This window comes from Lactuca virosa, chromosome 5 (genome assembly GCF_052849685.1).
Source record: "Lactuca virosa cultivar CGN04683 chromosome 5, Lactuca_virosa_CGN04683_v6, whole genome shotgun sequence".
Classification (NCBI taxonomy): domain Eukaryota; kingdom Viridiplantae; phylum Streptophyta; class Magnoliopsida; order Asterales; family Asteraceae; genus Lactuca; species Lactuca virosa.
Genome location: NC_136430.1, coordinates 166,931,678 through 166,945,468, shown reverse-complemented (window position 1 = coordinate 166,945,468; position 13,791 = coordinate 166,931,678). Strand labels below are relative to the sequence as shown.

The window sequence follows — 13,791 nt, the reverse complement described above, 5'->3', positions numbered from 1 at the left end:
TGATTGTTTGTCGGTTTTGGAAAAGATGAATTTGAAGTTGAAAACTTTTGTTGACTTTTTGAATGAAAGTTCTTTTGTTGAATATTTGTTTGAAAAGTATTTGAATTCGTTGATTTTGAAAACTTCGTTGAAGAATTTTGAGAATCAGACGAAATTGGTTGAGCGGGATTTTTCTTTATATCCGAACGAGTTGAAAACTTTGATTGTACTGATTTAGACAACCCATTTCCAGACATTTTCTTGGTTGGTATTTTTGATTGCTTTTCATTTGACACTACTTGCCAAAAAATTCTCTTTCGTGCATGTCTTTTCGAAATTCCTTTTTCATTCGAAAATTTTTCAACAAGATCCTTAAATTCTTGTGAATTAAGTTTCACATTCTCATTTGTTTCATTAGATTTCTGTTTCAAAATCTCTTTTGGTTTTTCTTGTTTATCAACCCATTTTCTTTGTGGTTTTGTCTTTGAAAAACATATGAATTCTTTGTTAGATTGTTTTCGACAGTGCTTTCGTTTGAAAAGAATCCTTCGTCTGATGTTTTCTTGTTATCTTCTTCAACCATTTTGTTGAACTCCGGTTTGATATTTTCAACATTTCCAGTAGTGACAAACACTTGCTTCGGAAATACAACATCATCTGAACACTTAAAATTTGGATACACAACTGTATTTGTTTCCAAATAATGAGCACCTTTTTCAGATAAGATTTTGTCGAAATTTTCAGTGTCTTCAAACACTTGATCAACAACAACTCGTGGAATGGATGTTTCATTCGAAACATTCTTTTCTGGCTTAGAATTGTTCGAAACTTTTTCTTCATTCTCATCATCACTACTATCCGTTTGACTATCTCTTACACTCACATGATGTTGGGTCAAAATATTGGTTTATACTTTGCTTTTCTAGTTGATTGTATTTTTCTGTAATGTTTTATGAGTTTACGGCCAGATGGGTGTTTACGACCGTAAACCCTGTTTACGGCCAATGTTTCTCATGTATATATAGGGGTGAGGGGTGTGAGGTACGGAATAAGAGTGAGAGAGAGAGAGAGGAGCTTATGTGTGTGTATTCTAAGGTGTTTTCTAGAGAGAGAAAGTGAATCTTGTGTAAGGAACTTCAATCATATCATCAATACATTCAAGATTCAAGTTATTCTTCTCCTCCTTCTCTTCTATTTTGATCTGGCATCATCCGTTTGATTGGGATTCCGCACCATCAAACGGATCTGATTGATACACAAGCATTTCAGGACCTTACAATTGGTATCAGAGCTGGGATTGTATCAATCATTTTTGTCAGATCTAGAGCTTATTTGATCTTATTTTAGAAGGATTCCTGCGCTTTTGGATAGATCTCTGAAAATTAGGGAGGGTTTGTTCTTCGTGTTTTTTATAAAAAGGGGTTTTTGATCGAGTTTTGGAGCTTCAAAGTCGAAAAAACGCTGTTTTGGTCGTAACCAGCGAGGGGGTGGCGGCGTGTACGGCCAGCAGCTAGGGTTTCCGAGGAGTTTGCAGCCGGAGTTTACGGTCCGAGGAGTTTCCGGTCAGAGGGTTTACGGTCCGAAGTCACGTGTACGGCCCTCGGAGTTTACGACCTCGGACGTGTACGGTCGAAGTTCGCATCTCGTCCTCGCTTCGCTTCGTGGAGTCCTCGCATCGCACACTTAAAAAAAAGGAAGGGGCGGACGGATTTTTGGAGGTGCCAGGGATCGAACCCGGGCCTCCTCTATACACAACAACGCGTCTTACCACTTGGGCCAAGCTACCTGTTGATTCAATCCTTCCGATTTTTATTCATAACCACTCCCATTCGCACCCAATTTCGCAACTTTGTCATTTTTAGCCCAAAATTCAAAATCTTTTATTTTAAAATTCCATTTTCAACCAAAAATTTTAGTTTTTAAATTTTGACTTTTATTTTTGACTTTTTACTTAAAATTTTGACTTTGACTTTTAAAATTTGACCTTTAACTTTAAACTTTGACTTTCTCATTTAACTTTTAAATTTTCAAATTTAGCTTTTCAGTTTGACTTTTGAGTTTGACCTTTTAAATTTGACTTTTAAGGTTGACTTTTGAGGTTTGTAGTCAAAGGGTTTGACTTTTAAGTTTGATTTTGGCTTCTAATTGTGCTTTTAATGGCTTTTGAGGTCTACGAGGGAAATGAAGACATGAAAGAGAGTCAGGATATGTTAAGACAAAAATTCAACATGTTCAACTATATCCCTGGAGAAACCCTGGAAGCTCAGTTGCAACGATTTACTACACATACTAATGAGATGAATATAGCTGGGATCTTCTTAACTAAATCTGAGATAAACAAAAAACTGCTGAATTCACTTCCGAAATCGTGGGATATGAACGTGGCTGTCATCAAGAAGACAAAAGATCTCAATCGTCTTAGTCTTGCTGCTGTAACTGAAGAACTTAACGCTTTGAAGTGTGGAAAAACAACGAATTCCGCAAACATCCCAATCAATGAAGTTTCATGTACTCCATCTTGTGAAGATACGATTAAAATTCTTCGTGAACATAATGATTTGCTAAAAAGGGAAGTCGAAGACCTAAAATACGAAGGATATCAACTTAGGAAAGGACAGAAACCCCTGAAGGCTGAATTAGAAGCAAAAACCAAAGACTTTAGGAAGCTTCAGGAAGACTATAGTAATAAATGTGAAAATTATGATTATGTTAAGAGACAACTTGCTGAATTAACTGCTGAGCTTGACACATTAAAAAGCAAATTTGAAAATGCAGATTTTGATTTTAGAAAATTTGATGTGTCAAGCGAAGTAGTTGCGAACATGATAGACCATTGCATGCATTTTAAACATAACCAGCAAAAGGGTTTAGGATACGATAAAGTTCCTCCTCCTTTCAATCACACGTATCAGTATCACCCTTTGACTAAAGAGGAGATTGCCAACGAACCATTCATGGTTTATGGCAAACCAGCTGGTTTTGTATCAGGAGGCATTATTAATGTTGAAAATACTAATGTTTCTACTTCCTATGCAGATCAATCCTTAAACCAATCCAAGCAAGCAGCTGAAGAGAGTGTGTCTAATAGTAAAGTAGCAGAAGATGAGAACAAGGAGAAAACCATTGAACAAACCAACATCTCCTTGAGCTCTGAATCTGTTGCTTCGAACTCAGCTGCTTCTGATCAACCTGCTGTTGAGAAATACAGGCCACCAATTCCAGTGAAACAGAGTGCCTATTGTAATTGTGCTTGTGGGAAAAATAAGAGACAAGGCAAGGATACGCCACCAGGGGTAGGAAGAAACAACTTCACAGTGAAGAAAAAGACATGTTTTCACTATGGAACACCTGGACACATTTCCATAAATTGTCCTAATCACGCATATGTTCCCTACTATGCACAAGAGTGGCAGAATTCGCCAAGAGGGAGATATTCCAAAAGAAACCCCTCAAGGTCACGTTCAGACAATGGTGACTGGAACGCGCAGAAGGCCAAGAATCAAACCCACAAGACCAAGAATCCGAATCCCAAGGGCAAGAAGGGAATGTCTGCCAAGAAGCCCAATCCAAGAGATGCTCCAGTGAAACAAAGACCGGTTAGGTCAGAGTCATCTCAACGGCCGACATCAAGATCAAAAGCAAGTACTGAGCCACCCATCAAATCGAAAACGAAATGGGTTAAACCCAACTACAAATGGGTTCCAAAGGCTCACTCTCCCAAATCTTCTAACGATTCTAATATTTCATCATCTTCTGTTTGTGATAAACAGAATATGTCATGGGAGAGAGTATCGTGCAAGGATGAAAAAGGTCAAGCCAGTTTCAAAATGGAGTGGGTTCCAAAGATCAACTAATATCGCTCTGTGTCGGAGCAGCTATGGAGGCATATCATCAGACTTCGGTTTGTTGGTAGTGGCTGTTCTAGGGACATGATAGGGGACATCTCTCAAATGTACAACATTCATAACTTTGTTTGGGAGTATGTGTCCTTTGCGGGAAAGGAACAAAAGAAGGGATCACACATGGGGTTAGTGCTTAATGACATGAAGAATTTTCGGATCTGTTCTGAGATTATGCGTGCTGTTCTTAGACCTTCTGGATGCAAATTCAATCGGTGAATTACGGTTTGCGTTTTCTTCTCTATACTCCTGAGTTTATCTTACTCTGATTCGTTTTAAAGATAATTTTTCATTTTCTTAATAGTTTTTCGTTAGTAGTTATTATTGGGAAGTGATATCAAGAAAGTGATAACGGGCAGTGTAAAACCAGTGTAAGGGACTGAATCTAAATTGTCTAGACTCTGTGTTTAATGTGCTGGTAGGCACAAAGGATTTGACAGTGTGGATTTAGTTAGGATTGTTTAGACTGACCATACGACGCTCGAGTAGATTAAGCAGCGAGATAAACACGGGAACCTACAGGATACACTAAATTAATACGCATCTAGAACAGTGGTTCAACTTTTCCTTGATGTACGGACTTATGTCCTTAATTCTGGTTCTGATAGGGCGACTGGGGGTTCTAATAAAGTAGGTCTGTAGGAAATTGTTTTCTTGCTTTCTATCTGTCAGTCATATGTTGCCTCCTCTGCGTGATCGGAAGATCCGATCTGGATTGCAACATATGCAACTCTATTTCTACGCACCTTCTTATCTATGAAACTATTTCTATCTGTTAGCCATATGCTGTCCCCTCTGTGTGATCGGAAGATCCGACCTGGGACACAGCATATGCAATATTCTACCTCTCAATCCCTCTATCCTAGTTAGCCATATGTTGTCCCCTCTGCGTGATTGAAAGAGATCCGACCTGGGACACAACATATGCATCTATTTCTAAATCTGATTTCCTCCTTAATAATTGTTTACTCACCTAAAGTAAGGAGTCCTTAGGAAGTTCTTGATAACCAGGGTATATCGGGAAGTGGGGAACACGTTATAGTGCAACTAAAGTTGAACCATTTAGAGGTTGTCTGTAGATCTCGTTGCTTAATTTAAGTGGACAACAATACCCGTGGTCGTCGTCAGCAAAATAGTTTATTTAGAAAAGTTTGTCAATATTCTTCGTGTTTAAGTGGACCACAATACCAGCAATTGACTAGATCTATTCATGAAGGTGAAGGTTCTGATAAACAAAGTTAAGACTGTCTCACAACTTTGATCCCAAATATTTTTGTTTTTGTTAAATTTGTTCATAGTTTTTCTCTATGCATAAATTTAGGGGGAGAATTAAAAAAAATCAAAAAACAAATAAAAATCAGAAAAATTCAAAATCAAAAAAATTGTGTTATATTCTGTTTTATTTCTTGTTCAAGAAAATCAAACATCCAAAAATATTTTTGTTTCTGTTTTATTTTTTTCAGAAAATATGAAAAACCCAAAAATATTGTGTGCTAAATTTTCTTTTAGTTTTGTTTTGTCTTGAAAAGTGAATTCATGTGAAGATGAAACTCATGGAGTTTGTGTCGAAGATTTCTGAGCCAAGGCTTCATCCGTGATCATCAAAGAATTCTCATTCGAAGGAGTAAGAAATGAAGATTATTCTTTCGACATTCAATCTTTCAACCCCAGAAGCAAGGTGAAGCTGCACTTGAAGATTAGGTGACGGATTGCATTGAAGCCTCCTCAATCAGTCTGCTGCTATCTTGAACCTGCTAAAGTGATCCAGAAGATTTGTTCTCTCTGATGTTCTCTCTGAAGATTCTCAAGCTGAAAGCACAATCTTTCAAGAATCAGTACATCAAGCCTCCTCACCCAATGTGCGTTCAGAGTCAAATCTTGAAGAAATGCCCAACTTCTCAAGATGAAGTCAATTATTGAAGATTCATCATGTTCATCTTGAAGCTGTGAAGAATTTGAAGATTAATGTTGAAGCCAAGCTCCCAATGAAGATTAACAAGAAAAGCCAGCTACTTTTTAGGGGGAGCTTGTTGGGTCAATTAAGAAAAGAAAGCTATAAACCAAGGGGGAGATTGTTGGGTCAAAATATTGGTTTATACTTTGCTTTTCTAGTTGATTGTATTTTTCTGTAATGTTTTGTGAGTTTGCGGTCAGGTTTACGGCCAGGTGGGTGTTTACGGCCGTAAACAGGTTTACGGCCGTAAACAGGTTTACGGCCGTAAACCCTGTTTACGGCCAATGTTTCTCATGTATATATAGGGGTGAGGGGTGTGAGGTACGGAATAAGAGTGAGAGAGAGAGGAGCTTATGTGTGTGTATTCTAAGGTGTTTTCTAGAGAGAGAAAGTGAATCTTGTGTAAGGAACTTCAATCATATCATCAATACATTCAAGATTCAAGTTATTCTTATCCTCCTTCTCTTCTATTTTGATCTGGCATCATCCGTTTGATTGGGATTCCGCACCATCAAACGGATCTGATTGATACACAAGCATTTCAGGACCTTACACATGATCAAAGTCACAAACATTCGAAGTAGAGAGTCTATCAGTGTCATCCTCAACCTTCGAATCATCACAATTTTTTTTACCTTTTGACTTAGATGTGACATTAATGACAGATAACTGAGAACAATCGATACTTTCCTCCTCCTCAATTTCACTGATTTCGCTAAAACTATCAGAATTATCATCGATATCAGCAAAATTAGATTGAGAGTCAAGTGCCGAATTCTCAGTTCTTTTCAAAATTTTGATTTGTTCACTTTTAGTTAAGGTATCATTCACAATTTCAAAAAGCTCATCAGCATTCAAATATTCATCTATCTTGACAATACCATAAGCAAATCGATTATCTTGAACTTTATCAAATTCTGCTATGGTTTTCTCATAGTCATAAGACAAGCTATCAATCTTCTCTCTTTCGAATGAAAGAAAAGCACTACAAGAAAAACAGCCTTTTACAACGCGCAATGCGTGTCGTAAAACGCTCAGACGACTCGCAAATGCGTGTCAAGAAAGGCCATGTCATAACGAGAGACGACACGCTTTTGCGCGTCGTCTATTTACGACGCGCATTTATGACGTGCATTTATGACACGCATTTACGACGCGCAGTTATGACACGCAATGCGTATCAAGGAAGGCCTTGTCATAAAGGAAGACGACACGCATTTGCGTGTCGTAACCTTACGACGCGCGTGTTTATGTCACGCAATGCGTATCAAGGAAGCCCCTGTCATAAAGGAAGACGACACGCATTTTTGCATGTCATAATTTTAAATGTTTTTAAAATTATATATTTTTGATAGATTTACTAATTTTCAAATTAAATAACATATTAAAAGTCTCATAATACAAAATAAAATACCATAAACAATAAATATAATTTATTGCACTAATATGTCAAATACAAATAATCATTCCAATAGTAAGTAAATGTAATACATTGTTAATATTGCATAATATTTATTATAGAAAAACAAAACATGTACATTAAAAGGAACCCGTGGGTAATTTCTCCTTTGACAATCTCCATGGAGCTTTAAGCCTTGCAACCTCACCACTAGAAGATGCATCAACAAGTGTCAAGTATTCTTCTACAAGCTTGTACCTAACACATTACACATTCATGCCTAGAATCAGCTACTTGAAAATGGTTCAATCAAGCACCACAAGTTTATAACCAACTTCACAAGTCATAAATACTAAATTGCAATTGTTGCTCATTATCAACAACTGTAATAGGTGTATTTTTCCTAAAATAAATTGTAAGGGATTCAAGTGATGATTTACCTTTGGTTTATTCCTATATAGTAATACACTTAGCCAATTAGTTAAAGCAGGTGTTGACATTAGAGATACCTTGAGAAGTAAAAGTGCCTACATAATCAAAGCAAATATCCCATTACACAATATTAACATGAAAAATTATTCAAAAGAGATAAATATCCCATTAGAACATCAAATGCCCCCAAGCAACATCATATCTCATTATGACATTCTGTACAGATTAAGTACAAAAGAAACAGCCATGTATAGCTGTCCAGAATAAATGCTTAACCCATTAAGTCAAAAAGAACAAGAAACAACCATATCCCATTATCACATACCTTTGTAACTTTAATCTTCATTGAATACAACTCTTCCTTTTGCTTCTTGTAAACAAACATGGCTTTCTGCACCACAAAGTACAAACATGGGTTTATGTCTCAGTTTACTAGTTTAGCAACAAACTATTTTTGTATGTTCTCATTTAGTCTCTTTAGTCATTCTATTATTTATTTTTATTACATATTATAAAAATCAAATCAATTAACTTTCATTGAACATCAACAGATTCGGGCCAGAATTTTAAAAACTATTATATCTAATATCTATTATATATTATTTAATATTCAATTTTCAAAATTGAAATACCAATCTAAATGGAAATGATTGAACACTTGGGTTCATCCAAAACCACAACCATTACTTGTTTGTATTTGATTTAATAAATGTAGAAGACAAAAATATGCAAAATGGATAGATATTTTCATCTTATTGAAACTTTTTTTTATTTAGTTCAAATAATAAATGATAATATTGTATTATTATATATTCCATTTGGATGTGGATTTTGATTTTGAAAGATGAAAGATCATTTTGGATGAGCACAACTTTCTGTTGGCCTTGATCTGTTCATAACTCATCTTTAATGGCAGTTTTTTGTATTTTGTTTTTTGTTTAAGCAGTATATAATTAATATTAAAAATGAATAATAAAACAAGTAAAGGGACTTAATGAGAAACCTTCCTGGACATTGAGAATGACTAAAATGCCATGTGGATGCCAAAACCAGTTTTTTGTATAGGTTGTCTAAGCCTGAGAAAAACATCAATAAGTGGTCAGGTAAGATAGGAGAGGAGCACATATGACATAAAATCCGCATCAGAATTCAGAAACACTTACAAATGTCTCCAATTTTGAGATACTATAGCAAGTGAGGCTGATCTACGATCAAAGTAGTGTATGGAGCCATAAGAAGACTGTAAAAAAAAAAAAAAATTATGTAAACTTGAGTAAAAATTTCCAAACATGAACCTGTTAGGCCAAATTAATTCCTTCTCATATCTTTATTGTGTTAAAACAGGGAGCAAACTGTTACCATTTTTGAGTCTTTCCATTTCACCATAAAGATCTTTGATAAAAGTTGTTTTCATCATCTTTTGACTAACCTATAAGGTAACAAAAGATAAGCATTTTTCACTAATAATTTGGTAGTAAACCAAGGGCATGAAATTAACATGTAAGAATAAAGACTAACCTCAGGCTTGTTATTTATATTTCATGCCCTTTGAGAAACCTCCACTTAATCCAGCACTAAAATAAGCCTGCATTCAGAAAGCTGCAGGGGTGAGTCACAATTCATGAATCTGTTAAAATTTGAGGAATAAAATCAAAATCAAAATCTAGAATCATGGTGATACAGAAGCAGTTACAGATACTTCAGTCCCAGTTGACTTTTCTTTCTTCTTTGGTGTTTCTTTTTGTTGTAGAACAACTTTGTTTGGAACCAACACCAATGTCATGTTCCTGTCCCTAAAATTCTTGCTCTCCTCAATCGCTAGCTGCACATTACAATATTCTTATATTTTTCAAAATACAACGTTGTGCAGAAAGACGTAAACGCCCTTGTCATATCACATACACATACCTCCCCTACATCATCACGGAAGCGTCTAATAAGATCAATCGCATTATTTTTGAACTCGTTTTCACGTCCCTTCAAGTTCACTATTAGTTTCACCTGTCAAATTACCAAAAAGTACATGATAAAAATCATCACATTTCAATTAACAAACACACACAAACAATAACACACAGAGAGATCAAATGAATTATTAAAAAAACCTTGTCACCATCTTTTAGAAACTTATGAGCAGCTTTCAATAACAGAGCAACAAGAATCCCTGAAATAGAATGGATATACGGGATAACTTCCATGCATCAAGTGGAAGAGAGGAAATAATAAAAAGAAAATGAAAATGGTACCTTTTACGAAGATGATTAAGTTTCAGACTTTCATACACTGCATGTAGTAAATCAATAATCTCTAATAAAGATTCAACTGTGTGGGAAGTATCCAGGTGTTGAGAAACAGTACATGATTGATCACTTTGAAGTGATATTCTACGAGAAAATCCACTCATGAAATGAGATTTAGAATATTTCTCGTGAAAGCTGTTGTTGACAAGAAAGTCCCATGATGAACCTGAATGTATCTGAGGATTTTTCCTATCTTTCCCAAAAATGTCTAATATGATAGCGCAGAAAGACTCCCATTCGGTATCAACTGGAGAATCCACCTTAGATAGATAAGCTGAATCACCATTACCCCAAAGAAGACCCACAAATGATTATATAAATTAGCTTCAAGTCCCTCGGCCATTGTTGTGATGCAATCATTTGCCAATGATGATGAAGGGTATCTACGAAATGTACATCCGAGCATCTGCAATAAAAAAAATGGAAAAAAAAGTAAAAGTTAACAACAGAAAGGAGTTTAACAAGTGAGAACATATATGTATGTGAGTAGATATCAAACCTGTCCATTATTTATAATGACATTGATTCTCCCTTCAACAGTATCAACCAATCCAACAACTTTTACATCTTGGAAAGCAGTTGGTGCTTCCAGTGGCTTGACCTTGTGTGAAACACCACCATGGTCTAGAAAAGAAGGAAGGACATATCTACACAAGCATTGCTTCCCTGACTAATTAAGTGAAGATCATATAAGTTCATTATAAAATGTTAAGCACTTAGAGACACCAAAAAACAAACGTTTCTTTGAGCTTTTTCTTTTACTTATATACACACACACACATATGCTACATATACATATATATATATATATATATATATATATATATATATATATATATATATATAATGTATGTATATGTGTCTGTGTGTGTGTATATATATATATATATATATATATATATATATATATACACACACTGTTAACAAAGTTATTGATCATAACAACTAGAAGGCAAGAGCAACAAACTTAACCAGCTTACATAAAGTACAAGAGTGTTTTCAGGAGCCAAAACAATGATATCTCGATAGGGGAGCTGTCCAACTTTAACTCTGGAAAGAATAACAAAAAGAGTGAAACAAGGTTTATAACATTATCGAGTTATGAAATAATAACTCACCCCTGCTTCTGTACAACAGGTGCTGCTGCAATGGCTGGTATGCTCCAGCTCATGTTGGGTTACAACTAAGAATAACGCCTCCATGGTTTTATTGCAGTCAAAGCATATCCATGGATTTCATCATATAATATCGCCTCCAGATCATAACACTTACCCTGTTTGTGAAAGCCACCTCCAGTTGTTGATTAATTGATGAGATTACACACCTCTGCAAATAAGACGTATCTTCACCAACAAACGTCTCCAAGAAACTAGAAGTGGAAGGCGACGATACAGGCACAACACCCCCATCTCTTTCCCTCGAACTTGAACTCGAACTGTTAGAAGAATTCGCCGGCAAATCATCCGAAATTCGCAATGCCCTCGTGATATCAATCGGTGGCTGCATATTACCCGTTCTCACCGTTTGACTATCTCCATCTCCATCTCCGCCTTGATTAATCGGAACTTCCGCCCTGCTATCTTCCCTAAAATTTCCAATTTCTGAAGACAATTCCTCTTCTCCTCCCCTAAACAACGACGTCGTCATACTTGGAACCATTTGGTCTTCATAATGACAGATCGTGGTGGTCGTAGAGTTTGTCCTCAGCGTATTCTCATCCATCTCCATCTCCATATCTTGAGGGAAAGCATTCGGAGCAGTTTACGACGAGTCTCCAAGCCCTTCTTCTATCCTGTTTTCCAGAATCCCTCGAGAAGACGCTTCATGCTGCCACATTTGAGTAAGCGCTTCTTGTAATCGGGCTTTTGACTCATCTATTTTCACAATCGGGTGAGGGTAGTTGGATCTGAGCTCGATTCCGGCGGCTTGAAGGACGTATTCCGGTGTTATGAAGCAGAGGATGTTGGTTCCTGGAATCAGCAAAAGTCAGGAATTCGTGATCGCGAAGAGATTTGCTGATGGTGCGAGTTTGTTGTGGGAGAAAAGAGGAGCGATGAGTATATTAGGGTTTTTTGGGGTATTTGAGTAAGAGAGAGAAGAACGGTGACATGGCGGGCCTTTCAAACTTTTCCGAATTTCATTTCCCCAAAACCAAGTGACCCCGCGTTTCATTAAAAAAATATAAAGCGACATACTTAGAGGACGTGCATCTTATGTTACGTGCCCTCCGTGTTTTTTTTCAATGTGACACTTATTTTAGGACGCGTAAAAATGCGTGCCCTAAATTCTTCTAATTTTTGGACAGCTGACATTATTTTTAGGGCACACACTATTGCGTATCATAAAACAGCGCGTGTCATTGTTCGCACGTCGTAAAAGGCTATTTTTCTAGTAGTGAAGGCAACAACTTCTTATGTTGTTCTTTGCTAATGTCAGATGAATGATGCAATGCAGTCAATTTAGCATATAATATTTTTGCTGAATTACAGTAAATGTTTCGATGAGCAAGTAACATTCGAACTTCATTATCTAGACATTCCCTATCATTATTCACATTATTCAATTGCAATTCTAGATACTCTACCCTGCTTCGTTTCGAATCTAGCAATTTTTGGGTCTCTAGCAACTGGATGTTCAGTTTCTTAGCTTCATTACTAGCAGAAACCACAATTGTATCAAAGTAAGCAACAGTATCATCGAAAGAAATTATTTCAGAATCATAAGCTTGTAAAGGAATATTAAAAGATTGAAGTATAGAACGTACCTTGGTTGTCATCAGTGATTTGTCTCCTGATTTGGTCATGAAACAACGACCGGTCACCATTTCGTCATCATCCTCTTCAATTATGTGAACATAGCCCCATGCATTGGATTATACATCTCTTCATCATCAGATCCTAAAGACCAGATCCGATACGTGCCATCTTCCTCACCTTCACCTCGTGCAACCAAAGACATCCTCTTCGCCTTTGCACGAACTTCTTCCAATATTTCAACATAATAGGCTTCGTCCTTGACCTTATTCTTTTTCTCTTCTTTCTTACGTAGCATACAATCATTTTCCAAATGATTTGCTCCATTGCAGTAATGACAGTCAATGCCCGAATCTCCCTTAAGTTTCTTCCTAATTTTGGCTTCAGTTGCCTTCACATCATTCTTCTCGAATTTCTTCTTCTCCTCACCCACAGACTAATTAACGAAACTTCCTTTCACATCACTCTGCTTCAACTTACGATTGAAAGGTTTCTTGAAAAACTTTTTAACTTAGTTGTTCGAGTAAAATGCAATCGCTTCATCATCATAATTCATTAAAAAACCTTCTTCATCAGAATCATCTTTCTCAACTGCCTCTTTCTCAGACACTTTCGAAACAAGAGCTAAAGGACCTCCCAAACTAAGTTTCGACTCTTCAACCATCTCATTCACTTCACTTTCGTGAGTTTTCAACTGATTATACAAATCATTCAGAGATGAAGTATCGAAGCTTTGTTGATTGTTCACCATCATGCTGACACTTCTCCACTCCTTACGAAGTCCCATCACAAAAGTGAGATTGAACACCATTGATGACCTTGTGATTCCATAACGAGTGCATCTATAGATCAGTTTATTAAGACGATCATAGTAAACTTCAATCATTTCATTCTCTTTTTGTCTGAACTCTTTCATCTCTACAAGACACCGCTTAATAGAATTTATCTTCGTTTTCTCGCTTCCCTGATACTTTTCCTTAAGAGTATTCCAAATTTCCTTTGCAGTTTTACAACCACGGATGTAATTGTAAACAACAGGTGGTAAGGCACCAAACAATTCTCTCAAACAACTCTT

The 13,791-nt window shown here is 36.4% G+C and overlaps 1 pseudogene; it reads right to left on the bottom strand.

Moving 5' to 3' along the window:
• Window positions 1–11,231: 11,231 nt before the first annotated feature.
• Window positions 11,232–13,380, bottom strand: LOC145111991 (cryptochrome-1-like; annotated as a pseudogene).
• Window positions 13,381–13,791: the final 411 nt, after the last annotated feature.